Source organism: Podarcis melisellensis (genome assembly GCF_964234715.1).
Source record: "Podarcis melisellensis genome assembly, chromosome: 6".
In the NCBI taxonomy this organism is placed as follows: domain Eukaryota; kingdom Metazoa; phylum Chordata; class Lepidosauria; order Squamata; family Lacertidae; genus Podarcis; species Podarcis melisellensis.
In genome coordinates this window covers 1,222,145-1,244,938 of record NC_138538.1, presented here as the reverse complement: position 1 = coordinate 1,244,938, position 22,794 = coordinate 1,222,145, and the positions used below count along the sequence as shown (strand labels likewise).

Here is a 22,794-nt window from a genome sequence, read left to right as displayed (position 1 = left end):
TTGCTTTGGTTTTATTTTTCGTCACTTTTAAAGTCCATCTGTGTCCACAAAGCTTATGAAAGCAAACAGTGGCGATGCCAAATTGTCTAAGAGAATGAGCACGAAGGCTTTTTTTCAGGAGGGGTAAATTTGTCCAGGGAAATACGGTGTACAAATTGGTCATGCTTCAGATTACATTGTTGTAAGTACTATCCAGAAAATAATCTGTTCTAATCTCTCCACTCTCAATAATGTCACGAGGAGAGAATGTTTCCTGGTGTTTCTCATTGTTGTGACACGTACAGCAGGCTAGCCCAGCCCGGAGGCAGAACCCCCTCCTCTCTTCATCGTAAGGAACCGAGGGATTCTTTAGCTGCGATTCCTGCACTGCAGTGGGTTGGACTAGATGGCCTCTGGGGTGCCTGCCAACTCTGCATTTCTATGAATCTGTGAACCCTTCTTTCCTCCCATCCTTCCCTCCTTTTTCACATGCTTGCAAGCACTGAACCTGGGGGAAAATATATTCAATTCTGCTTTTGAAAATGAGTGCCCACTACCTCCATTTAACTTATCTCACAGGGTCATTGTGGGGTTTAAATGAGGAAAGGGAGAACCATTGTATGCCCCCTTGATTTCCTTGGAGGAGAAGGTGGGATAGAAATGCAATGAATACACAATAGATAAATGAACAGAAATAGGAACAGGGAGGGTAATTATCACAGCGTCTACGATGGCCTTGGGAGGTAGGGCAGCTGTGCTTGCTTTGTATATGTCCAACCCACCAGCTCCCTTTTTCCTCTAACACTTGGCCAAGGAGGAGACCAGAGCTTTGAGCTGGGAGAGGAACTGGCTGGCTGGCCAGTTCCCTCCTGCCTCCACAAGGCTTCCCTCAGACCCCCTTTTAGGCAGCAATAGAGTCACCCCTTTAGAGTCACCTTTATGGACCATAAAGAAGGCTTGAAGAATTGATACTTTTGAATTATGGTGCTGGAGGAGACTCTTGAGAGTCCCATGGACTGCAAGAAGATCCAACCTCCCCATTCTTAAGGAAATCAGCACTGAGTGCTCACTGGAAGGACAGATCCTGAAGCTGAGGCTCCAAGACTTTGGCCACCTCATGAGAAGAGAAGACTCCCTGGAAAAGACCCTGATGTTGGGAAAGATGGAGGGCACAAGGAGAAGGGGACGGCAGAGCACGAGATGGTTGGACAGTGTTCTTGAAGCTACAAACATGAGTCTGACCAAACTGCGGGAGGCAGTGGAACTTTGTCCAAGCTTGTGACAGCCCTTTAGAGATTTGAAGATGGCTCTCATATCTCCTGTCAATCTCTTTCCCGAGGTAAACATCTCCAACTCCCTCAATCATCCTTCTTAAAGCTTGGTTTCCAGACCCTGGAATGTCTTGGTCAGCCTCCTCTGCACACATCCCAACTTGTCAATACCTTCCATAAATTGTGGTGCCCAGAATTAGACACAGTATTGAGCAGATCCATCCTCTACCACCGCCACTGATTGTGAGATGTGCTAATTCCTCAAAGTAAACAAGGTTGAATTGACACCAGTCGATCAGCAGACTCTGGGAGTTCTATCAAGACTGCTTGGAGTGCAATTCCTTCTGTGGTGTGCAGTGACCTCCAGATTGAACATCCTTATTCTAAAAAGTGCACTTCTGTTAGAAACCAGGCATCATGAGAGTCTGAATGGATGCCCATATTCTCCCCTCCCCATCCTGGCAAGGGGGAGACCAGTCAGGTGGCTTGCTGGTGCCATCCCGCTTTCACAGCAGTGCTCAGTTTTGTTCATTCACACACCTATGTGCTGGTGGATGGGTCCTTCACAAAGATGGAGTATCCCTCAAGGACTTCCTTCCTAGGCAGCCTCGCCTTTGGGCTCAATCTGTATCCTGTTTGACTCCACTTTGGTCTTGCTCACCTTCCTCTCTGCCAGGCACTTCTGACTCAGTAAGGGGCTGGGATGTTTCTCCGTCAATGTTATGGCTAACGTCATAATGATACATAAAGCTGCCACTTTTTCGACTCTTGTAGCCTTTCAGACCTTTCCCTTGGTCGGGTCTGCATTGCTCTCAGGAGGGAGGGAGTCAAGAGACACCGAGGTTGGTTCAGAGAGAGTTTATTCCTGCTCTCCGGAGCAGCAGAAAGGCACTGCATGGTCAGCCACAGCGAGAGCACTTAAAGAGCGGTTACACACAGCTTATATCCCTTTTCTGGTCTCCTTGCCCCCTCCCCGGGAATCCAACCTCATTAGTTTGTACACGTAAGTTAACATCCTTGACCATATATAGATGTTCCTGTTCCTCCTTGACCATGTACAGATGTTCCTGTTCCTCCTTGACCATATACAGATGTTCCTGTTCCGGTACTCTTATCTTGGGGTAAGAAGGTCACCCAGTCACCCAGCTATAGGAGTTTCTCCTGGTGCCATCTCTGGCTGTGGGGGCTGACAGGCCTGTGTTGCAAGGTCTGGGCGTCAGTGTGAGATAAGATAAGTCCCAGCTCTGCCATCCCGTCTCCACTTGGAACTGACAAGGTCATCTATTAAGCATTCACGGACTGATAAAGGAGAGGGCTTTGTTTATACAGCTGGGTTTGGCTAAACAGCTCAGGCTAATGCATTTTAGCTAATGGATCTTGGAAGAAGGAATTTGGGAGGCTTGGGGTTCAGGTGATTGTACAGTCAGGTTTGGGTAACCTGTTCCTTCACTCTGTTTGGAACAGGGTTGCCATATTTTAAACAGTGAAAATCCATGTTTTTGGGGGTGAGCAAAGTTGTTACACATTTTTGAGCAAGATTGCAATTTTTTTAAAAAAATAAAAAATGCACGGACAGCTATGTGCCAGATTTTCATGGGTATTTGGCCTATTTCCGCCCAGACGCTGCTGACAAATGAGGAAGTATGGCAACCATGAGATCAGTTGCTGGCACCACACTGAACTGAGCCAGAGTCTCTCTTCAGGCTGTTAGGCAGGACTGAGAGAGCAGAAGGCAGCTCAGCATCAGCCACCCCACAATCATCTGTGGGGAAGGGGGAGGCCCCAGGAGTTCTGGTCACCCTTTCTGTCCATCATTGCAGGGCGGTTCTGCACACCCAGATGGTGCCACCTTCTGCCCTGTTCCTTTCAAAAGAGGAAGGTGGGCAAGTAAACAGGCAATGCAGGGACACGCTCCAGGAGAGAGAATACAAAGGACCTGGATCTGAGAAGTAACACATGAGACTCACACGTTTTGCCCACCAAACCCCTGCTTGGTAAGATGGTCAGATATTTGGGAAGTAGGGACCATAGAACTCAAGAGGTGTGGATTTGCCCTTCACCCAGTGCATTTCCCCTCCTCACTCTGCCCCATTGCGAAGCTGCCCTTCCCTGGCTGTATGTGTGCTCTGTTGGGTTTCCACAGCCCTCAGCCAGAGGCTCTTCCTCCCTCCCTCATGCCAAGACCCTTTTGGAAAGATATAAGCAAGCAAGACTCAAGAACAAGACACTCTGGTATGCAGGCACAGGGATCATTTTATTGCAATCAGGGAAGGATGCTGGATCGGGCCCATTGGCTCAAGAGGGAACAGGGTTTATCGTTGCCTTCACTCCTTGGGTGCTGGTTTCACCTCTCCAAAACTGTAGAGGTTGCAGGGATTTCAGGCTGTGCATCACTGCCATCACTTTGCTGCGGGAGTAAAAGAGTGTTCAGGCATCCAAGAACCCTAGAGAGATCGGTGCTCATCACCCTAGCTAAGCAGACGACAAGGGTTTCCCTTACCTGGAGATGCCCAGATGGAGCCTGGGACCAAGGTGCTCATTGACACAGCCTTGGCCCCATCCCCCTGTTCCCATGTCATAATTACGGAACATCTCTTAGCTGTCAGCTCAGAGGCAACAGGCATCCCTCCTCAAGCAAAACTGCACTTGAGCAATGTAAGTAAATCCCCTTTTTCATTCATCTTACTAAAAACGCTTGGTTCATTCTCCACAACAGGGGTGAAGAGGTATTTCTGCTTCTCTTTCTCTTTCTCTTTCTCCTTCTTTCTCTCCAGATACATAAAGGCTACCAGATCTTTTGATCTATGAGACTCCAAAATCTTCCACAAACCACAGATAGTCAGTCTCTATCCCACTGCATACCACCCTCCACCAAATTCAAAACCATCTCACCTTAGACAGGATTACGGCAATCTCGTGGGCATCCACCACAGCACTTCTGAACACCGGGGCAGGACCAGTCATCTTTACACCTTGCAATGCAGATTCCCACACCTGGATCCCGGGGGCATCGTCCAGGCTTCTCTGCAAAAGAGCAAAGCCCTCAGTGACCCTTGGGCTCCTTTCCAACCTGACAGTTCTAGGGTTCTGTGGCTAAGAGATGCCTTTTGTCCAGAAAGACCCTCCCTGTGCAGTTGCAATGGAGTTCACTTGTGTCTGGAACCCAGAGGACCCCAGAAATCCTCAAGTGGGTTTCAGAAATCCACACTTTGCAATGCAGATTCCCACACCTCAATTCGGAGGGCATTGTTCAGGCTTCTCTGCAAAAGAGCAAAACCCTCGGTGACCCTTGGGCTCCCTTTCCAACCTGAAAGCTCTAGTCAACTGATGGTCTCTGATTTTCCATCATTTGGGGCGTAGATTCCTAGAATTAAAAACTTTTCTCCTTGTGTCTGGATTTCAATTGCCAAAATTCTGCCCTGTTCGTCTTTAAATACAAATTTTGGGGACAAGTTCTCCTTTGCATAAATCACCACTCCTCTTTTCTTAACTTTATCCGATGAAATAAATTCTTGGCCTAACCTTTTATTGATTAGCACTTTTCTATGGAGTCTTGTCACATGTGTTTCTTGCAGGCAAATAATGTCCAATTGTTCTTTTTTCAAAATATGAAATACTTTTCTGCGTTTTTCTGGAGAATTCCCGCCATTTATATTCCAACTAAGAAGCTGTAGAGACATCCCGGTCTACTTCTTGGGTATCACAGTTGGGTATCTAATTTGTCGTCCTTTTCCGGAAGCTGTGGTGCCGGGCCGCCTCCAGATGGTATGGATCCTGGTGGTAATCCCGGTGGTGGAGGCCAAGAATCTACGGCTCTCTTTTGGAGGTCCTCCTCGTTGTCGTGTAGGAACTTCTGGTGGTCTTCTGGTGTTTTAATTCTTACCTTCTTTCCTTTATAGGTGAATGACAGACCTTGAGGAAATTCCCACCTATAAGGGATTGCGTTGTATCTTAACAATTTGGCCAAGTCTGTGTATGTGGCTCTAAGGTCCAGCAAATATTTAGGAATGTCTCTATAAATTTCTGCCCTTTTGCCTTCGACTTCCAGGGATTTTTTAAAGTGTTGGCCTAATATCTTGTCTCTTTCCTCTCTTGTTCTCAAACAAACCAAACAGTCTCTGGACTTATCTTTTTTAACCGATCTTCCCAGTCTGAAGGCCGTCACAATCTTGAAATCTTTATCTTCTTCAACCCCCCAAAATTTAGAAAACAGCTCCGTCAAGAATTTCTCTAGGTTGCCCTGTTCCAACTCTGGGACAGCCCTCAGCCTAAGATTACATTCCTTACTTTTCAGTTCCACCATTGACAGGTAGGCTTGCTGTTCTCCTACCTGTCTTTTCAGAGGTCTTACTTCCCCTTTGATCTCTTCCACCTTCTTGCACGCTTGCTCAGCTTTTTGATTGGCTTCCGCAGCTAATTTGTAGTTCTCCGCCGTAGCTCCTTGCAGTTTCTCAATAGCCTGAGTGTGCTGCGAAACCTGATCTGTTAACTTGCTGATAGTAGATGTAGCTCTATCAATTTTAGATGACTGATCGTCCACCTTCTTATTCAAAAGTGCCAATTGTTCCAAAATTTGTTTCAAGACTGGATCAGTTCCTCCAGCTGCCATTTCTTCTGTAGCAGGCGTTTCAACTTCCTCCTCCTGCGCCGTCAACACAGTTGGCACCGAGGATCTACGATGATGAATCAAGGTTGTTTGGACAAGCTGTCCAGCTCTCTTGTCTTTTTTCTTTTCTTTAGCTTCCTCAGCTAAAGCTTCCTTAGCTTTAGCTGCTCTTGTTTTCGCTGGGCCACTCATTCCCCAGCTGCTGTTCAAGGTCAAATAGTCTTTCAATCCATGAGAAAGGCAAGTCCAGAGTATAAACAATTAAACCACAAAAAATCCCAATAAGATACAGTTCCCAGACCACTATGCCTCCGCAAATCCACTAGGGGGGGTTTTCAAAGGAAAGAAAGTTTCTTTTCCACCATCAAAGCTCCTACTTCAACTGAAATCCCCAAGTTCAGAAAGGAGGATTTCAGAAAGTTCTGTTTCAAATTAGTGCCACAAGGTAACGGAGAGGTTTCGATGACAGTATTAAAGCGATAGTGTATCCATCAATGCAACAGTTTATGTTAAGAGAAAAGTTTCAGCAGCCTGACAGTACTCATTTGCAACACTGGCAGTCCAATAACTCGGTTATCCCCTTCAATTCCACATCTCTTCACAATAGGAGGAAGATTCTCTAGCACACTGAACCAAAACATTTATTTCTTCACTCTTTTTCGATTTCTAGAAACACACAGTCTATTAATGCCCCTTCTTACTTCTTTCAAGATCTCTTTTTAACGCTTCAGCCCGCATCGGGTTCTTTGCTTTGCTCCGATTAGCAGGACCGGAAGGCGGACTTCCTGTTACTCGCCTCCCGTTTTCAGCCGAAATAGACAAATTTAAGTTAATCCTTAATCAGTTCTTTGGTACCCCTTACTCACGGGTAGATTTTGGAAAGATATAAGCAAGCAAGACTCAAGAACAAGACACTCTGGTATGCAGGCACAGGGATCATTTTATTGCAATCAGGGAAGGATGCTGGATCGGGCCCATTGGCTCAAGAGGGAACAGGGTTTATCGTTGCCTTCACTCCTTGGGTGCTGGTTTCACCTCTCCAAAACTGTAGAGGTTGCAGGGATTTCAGGCTGTGCATCACTGCCATCACTTTGCTGCGGGAGTAAAAGAGTGTTCAGGCATCCAAGAACCCTAGAGAGATCGGTGCTCATCACCCTAGCTAAGCAGACGACAAGGGTTTCCCTTACCTGGAGATGCCCAGATGGAGCCTGGGACCAAGGTGCTCATTGACACAGCCTTGGCCCCATCCCCCTGTTCCCATGTCATAATTACGGAACATCTCTTAGCTGTCAGCTCAGAGGCAACAGGCATCCCTCCTCAAGCAAAACTGCACTTGAGCAATGTAAGTAAATCCCCTTTTTCATTCATCTTACTAAAAACGCTTGGTTCATTCTCCACAACAGGGGTGAAGAGGTATTTCTGCTTCTCTTTCTCTTTCTCTTTCTCCTTCTTTCTCTCCAGATACATAAAGGCTACCAGATCTTTTGATCTATGAGACTCCAAAATCTTCCACAAACCACAGATAGTCAGTCTCTATCCCACTGCATACCACCCTCCACCAAATTCAAAACCATCTCACCTTAGACAGGATTACGGCAATCTCGTGGGCATCCACCACAGCACTTCTGAACACCGGGGCAGGACCAGTCATCTTTACACCTTGCAATGCAGATTCCCACACCTGGATCCCGGGGGCATCGTCCAGGCTTCTCTGCAAAAGAGCAAAGCCCTCAGTGACCCTTGGGCTCCTTTCCAACCTGACAGTTCTAGGGTTCTGTGGCTAAGAGATGCCTTTTGTCCAGAAAGACCCTCCCTGTGCAGTTGCAATGGAGTTCACTTGTGTCTGGAACCCAGAGGACCCCAGAAATCCTCAAGTGGGTTTCAGAAATCCACACTTTGCAATGCAGATTCCCACACCTCAATTCGGAGGGCATTGTTCAGGCTTCTCTGCAAAAGAGCAAAACCCTCGGTGACCCTTGGGCTCCCTTTCCAACCTGAAAGCTCTAGTCAACTGATGGTCTGGGCAGCAGACAAAGCTTGTCCATCATGTGTTGTGGTAGCCTTCTTTTCCTTGTGGGGCTCGTTGCCTCAACTGCCTCCTGCCTCCAGCCAGAATCCAGGTATGCACTTCTGAGTATAGAGATTCTGCAATTCTTCATAAGTCACAATGGCTTTGGTTCATGAAGAAGAGGAGCTTCCTATCTCACCCCACCCTCCGCAGAATAAGTGGTCTCACCTCTGACAGGATTAGCACAAGCTCGTGGGCAACTCCCGCAGCACTTCTGAGCTCCAGGGCATGACCAGTCATCCTCGCACCAAACCACGCAGGGTCCGACCATACCTGGCTGACCCCCAGGACATTGCCCAGGCTTCTCTGCAACAGAGCAGAAGTCCAAGGTTGAGGCTCTCTCTCTTCATGTGGGATGGGGCTCCTTTGCATCCAGTGGCCAGAGGAGCTCAGGATTCCTAAGGTTAGCTCTGTTCTGCTCAGGAGTCTGAGGTGTCACACAAAACTAGACTTCCCAATAGCACCCCACCTCTGCCGAAAGGTGGTCCCTGCACTCTCAGCAACTCAGGAGCAGAACAAGTCCTGCCTTTCGGAGCAGCAGGAAAGAAGATTGCTCCAACTTCCACGTGGTGGCCCTTCAAGTATTCAAAGATAGCTCTCCTACTTATTCTCAGTTGTCTCTTCTCCAGGCTAAACGGACTCAACTCCCTCTACCATTCCTCATAACATTTTGTTTCCAGACCCTTTACCTCTTGGTCCTCCCTCCCCCGCAAGAACCCTTTTATTATTATTATTTAAAAAAATTCTTTGACAATGTAATAATCATAAATAAATAAGAATAAATAATAATAATAATAATAATAATAATAATAATAATAATAATAATAATAATAATAAATTTTATTTATATCCCGCCCTCCCCAGCCGAAGCCGGGCTCAGGGCGGCTAACAACAATAAACAGTACAAAAGTATAGCACAAAATTGGGCACCTCACCCCCAGGAACATTCCAAGTCTTAGTTGTGGCTTTTGCGCATCCCAGCAACCAAAGATTATGCATTTCTAAAATGAGTACATCCCAGATGAAGAGGCTCCAAGTTTTAATTTGGAGAAGGTGTATTGGTATCCCAGCAAATTCTCTCCTAGGGCATGGATGAGAAATCTGACTGAACTTAAGCCTGAATCCAGGGAGGACTGTAGCAATCACATAACACAGTTCCTAGCCATTATCGAGAAACAAGAACTTCCTTGTGCTAGTGATGAGACTCCTCTTTCCAGCAATACTCCAAGCTTACCAGGCATGCATGGCTGAGGCTCCTGCTTTCAGTCATGTTAGCTAAGACTACCAACTTTTATTTTACTGTTTCTTATTACTTTTCTGCAAACTACTTTTATTGTGATGCTGTCTGCATTGAAATGTAAGTAAATCCCCTTTTTCATTCATCTTACTAAAAACGCTTGGTTCGTTCTCCACAACAGGGGTGAAGAGGGGAAGGTCATCAGACCACAAATAGAAGGGATAAAATTGTACAATTGCCTAAGCTTTAATAAGGTGCACAACTTAAATGTGTTTCACTCTGTTAAAAAGGCTTCACAGACCCTTTTCCCTTTTGTAGTTCTCCCATACACATGGGATAGGAGGCTTAGATCCAAAACTACAGATTTGATCCCTAATCCATGTCCTACAGTGGGAAGGGACCCCGATCATCTAGACCAACGCCCTGCAAAGCAGGGATTATAGCTAAAGAATCCATGGCCGATGGCCATCCAACCTCTGCTTAAAAACTTCCAAGGAAGGAAAATCCACCACCTTCTAAGGGAATCTTTTCCACTGTCAAAGGGCTCTTCCTGCCAGAAAGACGTTTTGGTTCTCTGGCTGCAGTTATGGGGGACCCAATCCAAAACAATAAATCATTAGCATCAGCATCTGCCTAATTGTGCTGTGTCCTCACACAAGGGGCTCAGCCTCTTACCTGGATTTATGCAGACGCTGGAGCACATGCGTGAGCAGCATTTCTTGGGGAAAGGACAATGATAATCTTTATGGCATTCCTTTATGCAAGGTGGTATCACTACTGCAGGAAAGAAAGGGCAGCTTCCGGGTCTTTCTGCAAGACAGAACAATATTATGGCTCAGAGACATCTTTTCAAAGGAGGGCAACAGTGGTGTACAATTAGTTGTGGCTTTTTCGCGTCCCAGCAGCCAAAGATTGTGTATTTCGATGAGCACAGCTCAGATGAAGAGGCTCCAATTTTACCCTCCCTCCCTCCCAGCAGAGAGATGGACATCTGGGCTGAAGCTGGATCAGTCTTTGCTGGGACTGGCTAAGTTTCCCCACTGTGGCCACCCCTATCCCTGATGCAATGTTTTTTCCAGCTATGGAGTGGGCACCAGAGATTTCCTTCCTGCATCTGTTTCACCTTTAAAGCCCTATGCGGCCTAGGACCCACATACCTACGGGACCGCCTCTCCTGGTATGCCCTGTGGAGGACCTTAAGGTTCACAAATAACAACACTTTGGAGGTTTCAAGCCTCAAGGAGGTTTCAACTAGGGCTGGGGCCTTTTCAGCACTGGCACTGACATGGTGGAACACTCTGTCACAAGAGACCAGGGCCTTGCAGACCCTTAAGGTCCACAAATAACAACACTTTGGAGGTCCCAAGCCTCAAGGAGGTTAGATTGTTCTCAACTAGGGCCGGGGCTTTTTCAGTACTGGCCCCGACATGGTGGAACATTCTGTCACAAGAGACCAGGCCCTGTAGGACTTAACATATTTTCACAGGGCCTGCAAGATGGAGCTGTTCTGCCTGTCCTTTGGTTTGGACTCGGTCTGACCCTTATGTTTCCCTCCCCTTATGGCCTTGATTTATCAGCTACTTTAAAATGAGGCTGCATTTTAAATTGCATTCTAACCTGTATTTTAAATTGGGTCCCCCCTCTCTTTCCCCCCTATTATGTTTTTACTGTGATTTTATTGGTGTTAGCCACCCTGAGCCTGGCTCTGGCCAGGGAGGGCAGGGTAAAAATATTTATTATTATTATTATTATTTATTAGTCTGCTTCCTCCCGTTGTTTAGTGGGGAGTTTTCTCAGAGACGAGGTGCTCCACTCTCGGCCCCGTCAGAGGAAGCTGAGGTTGCCTCTGGGTCCGGTAACCCTCCAGCCTCTCCTGAGCTGCAGAGGCTCAGGGCAGAGAGGCGGAGGGAACTAAGTTCCCTCAGGAGGAGTGCTTGCCTCCAGGCCAGGAGAGGTGAGTCACCAGAGGATCGGGGCCACCCTATGCCTCGGGACAGATAAAAGTCCCGGCCAGCCCCAGTCCCAGGTTGCGGGAGCAACATTGTTGGTTGCTAGTCCCTGCCTGAACCCTGTCCTGCTTTCCTGCCTGAGCTCCTGACCCGCCCTGGCTCCCTGCTTACATGCCTGTTCCTGACTTCACCCAACTCCCTGCCCTGCACTCAGCTTCAGCTACTACGGACTGCTTCCACGTTGCACCTTTGACCACGGACTGGAATTGGACCTCGCCTCTCGGGTAACCCATTGGACCAGCACAGTAGAGTTGGAAGGGACCCCCAAGGGGCATCTAGTCCAACTGCCTCCAATGCAGAAATCAGAACTAACAAATCCCTGAAAGATGTCTTCTGCTAAAAAGCCTCTAATTTCGCTGATAAATTTTGGAAGAGTTCCCTGCACAATTTAGTGCTAGCCTACAAAAGCAAGCCCAGCTGTGAGATTGTAAAACCACTGGTGGAGGAGAAGGCAGAGGCTGGAGAAAGGACTTTGAGTGGAAAGTGCCCTTTCCCCAACCTGGGCACCTCTTGAGGAGCTCGCCAAAGGTGCCACACCAGAAATTGGGTGTGGAGGGGGTAAAAGGTACAGTTAAAGGGGCCCCTGACTATTAGGTCCAGTTGTGGCCGACTCTGGGGTTGCGGTGCTCATCTCGCTTTATTGGCCGAGGGAGCCGGTGTGCAGCTTCTGGGTCATGTGGCCAGCATGACTAAGCTGCTTCTGGCAAACCAGAGCAGCACATGGAAACACCGTTTACCTTCCCACCGGAGCGGTACCTATTTATCTACTTGCACTTGGACGTGCTTTCGAACTGCTAGGTTGGCAGGAGCAGGGACCGAGCAATGGGAGCTCACCCCGTTGCGGGGATTCGAACCGCCGACCTTCTGATTGGCAAGTCCTAGGCTCTGTGGTTTAACCCACAGCGCCACCCGCGTTTCATGGAGGGGGTAGCTGCCTTCTGAATGGGACACAGGTGTTGGAAGCCTCCGTCCAACCTTGATGCCTGCTTCCTCTCATTTCAACAGAGCTCTATGGTTTGTTGCAGCTGATGTCAATCAAAACAATAGGCATAAAGTGTGGGGGGTCCATGGTAGAGCCCCCTTAAACACTCTCAGACAGACACACCTCTATGGCTCAGAAATGCCTGCTCCTCTGGAGGATCTGAACTCCGCACACAGAGCAGCAGCAGCAGAAGAAGAAAAGACGTGTAGAGAGAGCCTTGCTCAGGTAGAAAGGGCTCCATCTTTCAGGCAGGGTCCAAAGGGGGTCACGTACCTTGGCCAAAAGCAGAGAACACCACGGCACAGAGAGAGAGGAGCCCCGCGAGGAGGAAGATGAGAGCACCAGGCCTCATGGCTAGGCAGGTCACTGTGCCCTCCAGCCTCCAGCCAGGTGGTTTTTATAATTCCCCAATGCAGCAGGAGCCCCACCCAGACCAGAGAGGAGACAATGAGGAAAGGTGGTGCTGGCAAATGTTCCTGCATTGCACAAGAAACTATGAGGAGAATGTAAAGGTCGCTGTCCCTCGGCAAGCTAAGATCAAAGGGGCCACTTCACATTGCATTTTCCATTTGCAATCCAATTTCCAAGAAAGTGTCTCAGGGGTCAATGCTCCTTTTGCAAAACAAATGTCATTGTGCAGAAGAAGTGGGAAGATGTTGGGGAAATGGGAGAGGGCTTTTGCACGCCCTGGGTATGGCTCCATCTGGGCTCTGGTATTATAAACCAGCAGCTGAGAGGCTGGAGGGCGCTCCATCCTGCCTAACAATGAAGTCTGGTGGCCTCTTCATCTCCCTCCTCCTTGGGCTCTTCACTCTCTGTGCCTTGATTCCCTCTACCAAGATAGGTCATCCCTTTTGGACCCTTCCCTTTCCTCCAAGGGCAAGACTATCTGGACAGTTCTAGTTGCCACATGGGCGGTGGTTCTTCTGGACCTTCTGGTGCTCCAACACCACTGAGAAGTTTAGGAGAGAGAAGAACAGGAGGGTTTTTGTCATGGAGGTCTGGCAAGTGACTTTCCCAAGAGTATTTAAACAATGGCTTTAGCGGTGATTCCTGCATTGGTGGAGGTTGGATTAGATGAGCCTTTTTCTATGATGCTATCCTATTATCAAGGAGTTGTCAGGTGAGCTCAGGTCATCCACAGGGCTGGAAAGAACGTGAGGCATGAAATGCAATTAGCTTTTATTCACAGAAAGCAACAACACAACCGATCACACTGGCTCGACTAAGCTTGAGACGTTGCTGGAAACCTTGCCTTTTAGCCTCTCACACTGAATCCCTCCCATTCCATGGAGGAGGAGAGCCAGTAGCAGAGGCAACCTCTGATTCCTCTCTGTCCAGGTCCTCTTCTTCCATGTCCTCCTGGACAGGTAGCAGCACCACTCTTCACCATCCAGCCAGTCCCTGACACCTACCATGCAGCTCCGTTGAAGGTCCTATGTTTGCAGTATGCATTTTCCCCTATGGACATGAACATGAGAAGCTCTCTTTCCTGCTGAAGCAATCTAGAGGACTCTGTTTTGAGAGTAGGAGCCGCGGCTGCAGCCCAGCACCAGGGCAGAAGGGGTAACATGCAGGGGGAGGAGGTCTCTGAGGGACAGGCCTCAGTTGGGGAAAACACAGCATCAAGCCAAAGGAAGGGGCCTTGCAGAAAAAAGGAGCCAGCCCCAGCCTTCTCCCCTTCCACCCCTTTCCCCTTGAAATGCCATTCCTCTGCAAAAGGATAAAACATAAAATACTTACAGATATAAAAGACAGAGGCAATTTTGCCCTCCCAGACCTTAAATTATATTATGAATCTGCACGACTGGTAGGGATTAGGGACTGGATAAAGTTGGAAAAGCAAGAAGCATTAGAATTGGAAGGACATGACAATAGATTTGGTTTTTTTTAAAAAAATAATTTTTTATTGATTTTAACAACATAAAGAATAGCAACATAACCAAGAAAAGAAAAAGAAAAGACATACAAACAATCATGCACGACTTCCCCAAACCTTCCCTTCACTGCACCCTTATTTTTAAATTAGCTTTTAGCAATCCTTCTTTCAGTTTTAATAAGACAACTTTCTTTAAATTTTCTTAAGTTTAAACTTTAACAGCTATAATTCTCTAATTTCATAACCCTTGACATCTTAACATTCCGAAATTTTACAAAAGTTCTTAAGATAAACTTTAATTTTTTTCCAGTCCTCTTCCACCGTCTCTCTCCTCTGGTCACGGATTCTGCCGGTCATCTCTGCTAGTCCCATAAATTCAATCACCTTGGTCTGCCATTCTTCCAGAGTAGGTAATTCTTGAGTCTTCCAATACTTTGCTAGGAGAATTCTTGCTGCCGTGGTTGCATACATAAAAAAGGTTCTGTCCTTCTTTGGAATCATTTTGGTCGACCAAATGACATGACAATAGATTTGGATGGCACACATATCTATGGTATGGGAAAGGGAAAGTACACAAAAGTTTCTATAACCACATAATTAGGAAATCATTAATGAGAGTATGGGAGAGATATAAAGATTTACTAGAACAGAAGACTCCTTGGTGGCTTTCACCACATGAAGCTTTACGGCTCAAACCACTTGGAAAGAAAGGAAAGTGGCTAACGTGGACTGACTTGTTAAAGGACCAAGAAGTAAAATGGAAATTAAGAGATTATGAGGAAATAAAAGACCATTTGCAGAGTTGGTTACCGGCAATTACACGAGATATATAAAGAAGACAATAAGAAAGGATTCAGTTATATGACATCTAGATTTCAAAAGGAAGTTGTGGAAGGGAAAGTAAAGTTGCTGAAAGGTGCATATAGTAATCCTGCTAGAATGGGAAACAAAAGATGAGGAGGTGAAATCAGTCATGATTAAATGGGCAGAAGGCATAGGAAGTGACTAGAGGTGGCCGTGGCCTCACCTGTGAGGGAACGACAAAAAGCACAGGGCAGGGCAGCCATCTTTCTCTCTGTGACTACTTTCATCTGCTTAGCCAAAGATGCTCTCTTGGCCTCCAGCCAATAATAGCCTCATTATAACAATACCAATTTATAATACAATTATTAATACCAATTGTTCAAATACCGAATTATATAATTTAGATAAAGTGGCCTCCCGCGTGCTAGATTTGATGAATTAATTATTTGCTTTATTTCTGCATCCCAAAATCTTATTAATGTCCATTACATTGACATCATCATAATCCTTATACAATAACTGCAATACAGTATTAACAACTTCTATCTGTGTTTGACACATTAAATGATTTATAAAGCTACAAGTGAGGATCTCAAACTATATCCTTGTTCTTCCTGTGTGTGGCATTTATTCCGTCCATGGCCCTGTCCTTGTAAGTTATTTTGTCTTTCTTTCCCCTGGTTGTTGCTGTTGTCCGTCATGCCTTGGGCAGAGCTAATATCCCATTTTGGTTCCAGAAATTTGTTTTGCAACTCTAACAACAGCTGCAAAAGTCTCTCTGTCCCAATAAATAAGCTGTTTTCACCATTTTCCCTCTCAGCCTCGGAGGAAGAACGGTCTGTCAAACTGCAGATAACTCAATAATGAACCTTATCAGTTCCTTGACAGTTCACAGATTCCTTTCCTCCTTCCTTCCAGCTGAAGATAAATGAGCAATTATACTTCCAATTAAATTAAATTTCAAGTCCTCTTAGCATTTTCCAGTGCACTCCATATGCACATCCTAAAGTATGGAGAAGAGTCTTAGAGCTGACTCTAAAGTTCCATCGTAAACCTTTTGCAAAATAGAGCTTACCTCTCTTTTTCTTTTTCTTTTTACACACAGAGTTCCGTTTGATGTTATATTCCATATTTATAATCCAATTTATTCCACCATCACTTCTACAAATATACTTTGAACTAATATTCAGAGGAGGGTGTCCGAATCATAAATGTAGAGAAGAAAACTTTTAATAAAGAAACTTTATTAAAATGCATTCTTTAAAAAAAGAAGAAGCATTTTTACTTGGTATTATAGGCCAAGACAGTAGTAGACAAGATGTTAAACTGTTTTTATATGCAACAACAGTGGCAAGAGTATTGTTAGGCCAGAAATGGAAGCAAGAAGAAATTCCGAGGAAAGAAGAATGGCAGACAAAATTAATGGACTATGCAGAATTGAACAAAATGACAGGAAAAATTGAAAACCTGCGGGACCAGAGATTTACAGGAGATTGAAAGAAGTATATGAACTATTTGAAGAGCAACTGTAACCAACAAATTGCGCTAGTAGGACTACAAGAAGTTTTGTAAGGAGAAATATACGAAGTGTTACAAAGTAGAAAAGATAGAGATATTGGTTATGAGTTTTAAATGTAATAGGGAAAATAAGAAATGCAAACTAAGAGATTAGATTGGAAAATTTTCAGACAGGACTGCTAGAAGTCAAAAAAATGAATAAGATGTAAAAGTATGTTTAATTACTGTTGAAAATGATATGTTAAAAAACTAATAAAAACTTATTTAAAAAAGAAAAAGAAAGAAATTTTAGGCTCCCCCGCCCCCCGTCTTTTGAAATGAATGAAGTCTTATCTCAAGTTCAAACCTTAAAGTCTTGACAGTTTTTTTTGTTCCACAGTTTGTGATCTCATCTAGCACGTGCCGGTACTTTAGCCCAATTAAGCTCTAATTAACAAGAGAACCTCTGCTTCCTAATGGCGGCATTGGAGGGTTTTCAATAGGCAAAGTGCTTTTGCACTCAGTGCCTCTCTGCCCCCCAAATTCCATTCTCTGGGGGGAATTTGGAAGGACTGATGCCCAAACCAGATAAAATGACAATAGTAATTTTAACAATCACTGTTTTTGCAATGTACTGCAGCAAGAAAGAGCATTATTGGGGCTAAAACGTAAGCACTGAGGCACTTAAGGCTCTGTTTGTACAAAGACAAAATCTCTCCAGCACAATTTCTTATTGTTCCTTTATTCCTTTGTTCCAGATGCTCAGACTGGCAGCCGCCTCAATTACAAATGACTTAGAATCATAGAATCATAGAGTTGGAAGAGACCACAAGGGCCATCGAGTCCAACCCCCTGCCAAGCAGGAAACACCATCAGAGCACTCCTGACATATGGTTGTCAAGCCTCTGCTTAAAGACCTCCAAAGAAGGAGACTCCACCACACTCCTTGGCAGCAAATTCCACTGTCAAACAGCTCTTACTGTCAGGAAGCTCTTCCTAATGTTTAGGTGGAATCTTCTTTCTTGTAGTTTGGATCCATTGCTCCGTGTCCGCTTCTCTGGAGCAGCAGAAAACAACCTTTCTCCCTCCTCGATGTGACATCCTTTTATATATTTGAACATGGCTATCATATCACCCCTTAACCTCCTCTTCCCCAGGCTGAACATGCCCAGCTCCCTTAGCCGTTCCTCATAAGGCATCGTTTCCAGGCCTTTGACTTCCAAGAATCCTGAATGTGCCTATCCGCCAAAGGTGTGCACAGACCCTGGGGGTCTCTGGCAGAGCTATCTGCTTGGGGGCTGGAGTGTCGGGGGTGGAGTGAGCTGCCCATGGTGGACATTTGGTGCCCCCCCAACTCCCAAGCCTCCCCTGAGCTGTCAAAATGAAGGGGAAAGTTTAGTGACCTTATGCTGCTTTCAACCTGCTCTTATCCTATGAGCATTTGTCAATAGATGTCTTTATTTGCTTACTGGATCTAAAATTAATTGGGGGGGGAGGAGTGATATTGGTTGAGCAGTAGGGAAAAGGCATCTAGAGCAGTGGTTCCCAACCCTTTTTTTTTGCCATGCTCCACCTAAGCATCTCTAAAATCTTGATGCCCCCACCCCCAACATATACCGGTAATTCTTATTATTCAAAAAGTGAGCTCCTATTCAAGAGGAGGAAGCCTAAAAGGCCATTAACTTCGTCTAAATCATCTTCGAATTGTGTCCCCCCCCCAAAAGAAATTCAAATTAGCCCACATTGGGAACCACAGATCCAGAAGAACGTTGTGAGGAAGCAATTAGCTGGGACATGAAAAGATATGGAAGGGACTAGCTTTCGCAGATTGCATTGCAAGAAATACACAATGGGCCAACATATTCCCTTCTACTCCTCCCCCCACCCCATTCACCAATACATGCAAAGACGGAGCATCCCTTGAGGACTTCCTTCCTAGACAGCCTTGCCTTTGGGCTCCATCTGGGTCCCGTTTGACTCCACTTTCAAAGTGTCCTGCTCACCTTCCGCTTTGCCAGGCACATCTGACTCTTTAATAAGCTGGGATGTTTCTCTGTCACTGTTATGGCTGACATCATAATGCTATTGGGCGGCTTGGCTTAACTGGAAAGGGGCTGGGGGCTGGAAGATGGAAGGCCATGACAGCATCCCTGGCCAGCCAACTTTGGCTTAAAAACCTCCAGTGAAGGAGAGTCCACCATATTCCGAGAGAGTCTGATCTTACTGTCAAACAACTCTTACTGTCAGAAAGTCCTTCCTAATGTTTAGTTGAAACCCCCTTTCTTTTGACTTCAGCCCATTGGTGTGGGTCCTCCCCTCTCCTTTTTTGAGACCCAGAAAGAGGGCTTGGGATGGCTGAGTATATTTGACTTGGTTGGGAATCTGAGTTTCTGTGAAATGGGTGTTTTTGATCTGGGGTGGCATGAAGAAGACGCCTCGCTACCCTATGGAAATGGGGTCCAGCCCAGGATGCTGCCTCCAAGGAACAGGACTCCCAGCCTGAAAGGCCAGGCTCCATGTGGTTAAAAAGGTAAAGGGACCCCTAACCATTAGGTCCAGTCATGACCAACTCTCGGGCTCATCTCATTTTACTGGCCGAGGGAGCTGGCATACAGCTTCCAGGTCATGTGGCCAGCATGACTAAGCCGCTTCTGGCCAACCAGAGCAGCGCACGGAAATGCCATTTACCTTCCCACCTGAGCGGTACCTATTGATCTACTTGCACTTTGATGTGCTTTCGAACTGCTAGGTTGGCAGGAGCAGGGACTGAGCAACGGGAGTTCACCCTGTTGTGGGGATTCGAATCACCGACCCTCTGATTCGCAAGCCCTAGGCTCTGTGGTTTAACCCACAGTGCCACCTGCGTCCCTCCATGTGGTTAGGTCTCCTCATATTCACACTGCTCCCACCTGAGTCTTCCACCTGAGGGCCCCACAATGCTGCCACTTTGGACTCTGTGTGGAACAGGAATCAGCTCTTGGCTGCTGAACAACCAGAGGAAGAGGCCCCAGGAGTTCTGGTCGCCCTCCCTGCCCATCACTGCAGGGGGGTCCTGCACACACAGCTGTTGCTGTCCTGTGTCCAGTTGATTTCAAAAGCGGAAAGTGGGCACGAAAGCAGCAACACACTCCAGGAGAGAGACCACAAAGGACCTGGGTCCCAGAGGCAACACTTAAGACACAGCAAGCCCTGCTTGGTTAATCAAATATTTGGGAACTAGGGATGGAAGTCAAGAGAGGGGACCTACAAGATCCCGTTACACCCAGCCTGCTTTAAATCAATAGCCTTAGTTCTCCTGCTTCTACCCCCCAACAGACAGTGACCCTTTGCCCTTCACCCAGTGCATTTTCCCTGCTAATTCTGGCACACTGTGAAGCTGCCCTTCCCTGGCTGTATGTGTGATCCGTTGGGTTTCCACAGCCCTCAGCCAGAGGCTCTTCCTCCCTCCCTCATGCCAAGACCCTTTTGGAAAGATATAAGCAAGCAAGACTCAAGAACAAGACACTCTGGTATGCAGGCACAGGGATCATTTTATTGCAATCAGGGAAGGATGCTGGATCGGGCCCATTGGGTCAAGAGGGAACAGGGTTTATCGTTGCCTTCACTCCTTGGGTGCTGGGTTCACCTCTCCAAAACTGTAGAGGTTGCAGGGATTTCAGGCTGTGCATCACTGTCATCAGTTTGCTGTAGGAGTAAAAGAGTGTTCAGGCATCCAAGAACCCTAGAGAGATCGGTGCTCGTCACCCTAGCTAAGCAGACGACAAGGGATTCCCTTACCTGGAGATGCCCAGATGGAGCCTGGGACCAAGGTGCTCATTGACAGAGCCTTGGCCCCATCCCCCTGTCCCCATGTCATAATTATGGACCATCTCTTAGCTGTCAGTTCAGAGGCAACAGGCATCCCTCCTTGAGCAAAACTTGGACAATTTGTGCAGAACTGCTGTCTTCAGCCCACCTAGTTCCTTTCCTGACTCCATTCAAGGTGCCTACATTAATGTCAAAAGCCCAAAATAACGTAGGCACCAACTATCTGAAAGAGCTTCTCCATACTTGCAGACTCTCTTGGAGTAAACATCAGCAGGCGGGCTCTCTTGGCAGTTCCTCCACCCTGACAAAGTCATCTCTGGGGCAGCCCCTAAGTTGGGGGAACTCCCTTCCCACAGAGGTGTGTCTGGCACCCTCATTATGTTGTTCCCACCTGATAGATATCTACATTTTTTTGGACCAACTCTATTCCTGAGACTGCAATTTGTTTTAACTGCAGTTTCAAACTGCAACACACACTGGGAGCCCATAGTGAAGGGAAGGGGGGGGGCTTAAATAACAATAAATCATCCACAAGGGGCTCAGCATCTTACTTGGGTTTTCGCAGACCATGGAGCAAAATTTTGGGCAGCATTTCTTGACGGAAGGACAATCATAATCTGTAGCACACCAATTAATGCAAGGTGGCTTCACTACTGCAGCATAGACAGGGCAATTTCCAGGCTTCCCTGAAACAAAGAACATCATTATGGCTCAGAGACAACATTTGAAAAGCCTTTATTCATCCCAGCCTTTATAGGATGAGCACAGCCCAGATGAATAAGTTTCCTCCTGTTTTTCTCCTCCCTCTAAGCACAGAGTTGAACATCTGGGTTGCAACTGGATCAGTCTTTGCTGGGGCTGGCTAACTTCTCCCACAGTGGCCACCCCCATCCCTTGATGGGGTGTGTAGTGTGGTGGAGTGGTTAAGAGCGGTAGACTTGTAATCTGGGGAACCGGGTTCGCGTCTCCGCTCCTCCACCTGCAGCTGCTGGGTGACCTTGGGCCAGTCACACTTCTCTGAAGTCTCTCAGCCCCACTCACCTCACAGAGTGTTTGTTGTGGGGGAGGAAGGGAAAGGAGAATGTGAGCCGCTTTGAGATTCCTTTGGGTAGTGATAAAGCAGATATCAAATCCAAACTCTTCTTCTTCTTGATGCCAAGTTCTTTCCAGCTATGGACTGGGCACCAGAGACCTCCTTTCTGCACCTGCTTAACTCCTGGGCTGCAACTTTAAGGGCTACCTTTAGTTGCTTGTGTGTGTTGGGGAGGTGCCTCCATCTCCATTCTCCCCTCCCTTCCTCAGCTGTCACCCCACTTCTCTTCCTTCCTCCCATCCATAAGAACTCTCTGGTTTCCTACAGGAGATGGCAACACATTGAAAGATTCCCTGTGGAGCCACCTACAACATTCTCAGGTATAGCGGTGCCTCTGCTCCTCTGAAGAGTCTGGACTCCACACCTGGAAGGCTTTGGGGGTGTGGGATGAAGGGGGTCCCACTTGGAGGCCCACACAAAGCAGCATCAGAAGGATTTTCCCCAGTGGGGTCACATACCTTGGGCTGAGGCAGAGGGCATCATGGCACAGAGAGCAAAGAGTCCCATGAGGAAGAAGACGAGGCCACCAGACTTCATGGTGAGGCAGAGCAGAGTGCTCTCCAGCCTGTAGCCAGGTGCTTTATAAGGCCACATCCTCAGGGGAGTCCTGCCCAGATTTAATTGGCTGTAGGAAGGTGAGGCCATCATTGCACAAGAAATGATGAGAAGCATGTATTGCACAGGTTGTGGTCCCTGTGCAAGGGAAGATCAAAGAGGTTGTTTTGCAATATATTCCCCATTTCCCCATTCAGAGACACAACAGCACATGTCCCTCTCAGAGGCTTCCCTGATTCTTCTGGTTGGCCACAGTGAGGATGGAATGATGGCGCAGCAGCAGGGTCTTTGGCCTGATCCAGCGCAGGGGGCTCTCCTTGCCTCCTCATGCTCTCTTCCAAGCTCAATCAGCAGACCACTTCACTGTGCAGCCTTTCTGGGCCCACCAAGCACCTTCTGCCATGTTCTAAGAACCACGGGCTTGCAGAAAACAAACAAACCCCTTAACCATTTGAACCGGAAGATGGAGAAAGCATTTGGAATACCATGTGCAGTTCTGACCACCTTCCCTCGATAGGATGTTTTTTTTTCTGAAAAAGGTTCAGAAAAGGGCAAGCAAAACTAGGAAACTGATGGAGCCCAAGCCATACAAAGAAAAGTTGCAACATTTGGGATTTCTCTAGCTTAGAGAAAATACAAGTAAGGTGACAGGATAGAGGTTCATAAAATGATGTTGGCATGGAGAAATACGATAAAGTTTTCTGGCAACTCTCATAACATCATAGACATCCATGGACATCCAATTAAACAGGAAATGGTTGGATTCAAGGTGGATAAAAGGAAGTCCTTCCTGATGCAGCTATATAAACTGTGGAATTTGCTGCTTCAGGAGGCAGCTGGTGCCACTAACTTGGATGGTTTTAAAGGAGGGCTAGACCAATTCCTGGAGGGCCACTGATGGCTTCTAGCCAGGATGGCTATGCTTTGCCTGCGTAGTTGGGCACAGAAATGCTTCTGAATCCCAGTTCCTGGAAACCAGGGATAGGCAGAGGACTCCTGTGCTTCTA

The 22,794-nt window shown here is 46.8% G+C and overlaps 2 long non-coding RNA genes across 2 annotated transcripts; both read right to left on the bottom strand.

Moving 5' to 3' along the window:
* Positions 1-3,485: 3,485 nt before the first annotated feature.
* LOC309373218 lies at positions 3,486-4,548 on the bottom strand. The gene is made up of 2 exons (XR_014169860.1): positions 4,143-4,548; positions 3,486-3,657 (listed from the first exon to the last, which is right to left on the bottom strand). It is a non-coding gene; the product is annotated as an uncharacterized lncRNA (long non-coding RNA).
* Positions 4,549-6,778: 2,230 nt separating this feature from the next.
* LOC309373169 lies at positions 6,779-10,385 on the bottom strand. Its single transcript, XR_014169795.1, has 4 exons — positions 9,837-10,385; positions 8,093-8,230; positions 7,436-7,567; positions 6,779-6,950 (listed from the first exon to the last, which is right to left on the bottom strand). It is a non-coding gene; the product is annotated as an uncharacterized lncRNA (long non-coding RNA).
* Positions 10,386-22,794: the final 12,409 nt, after the last annotated feature.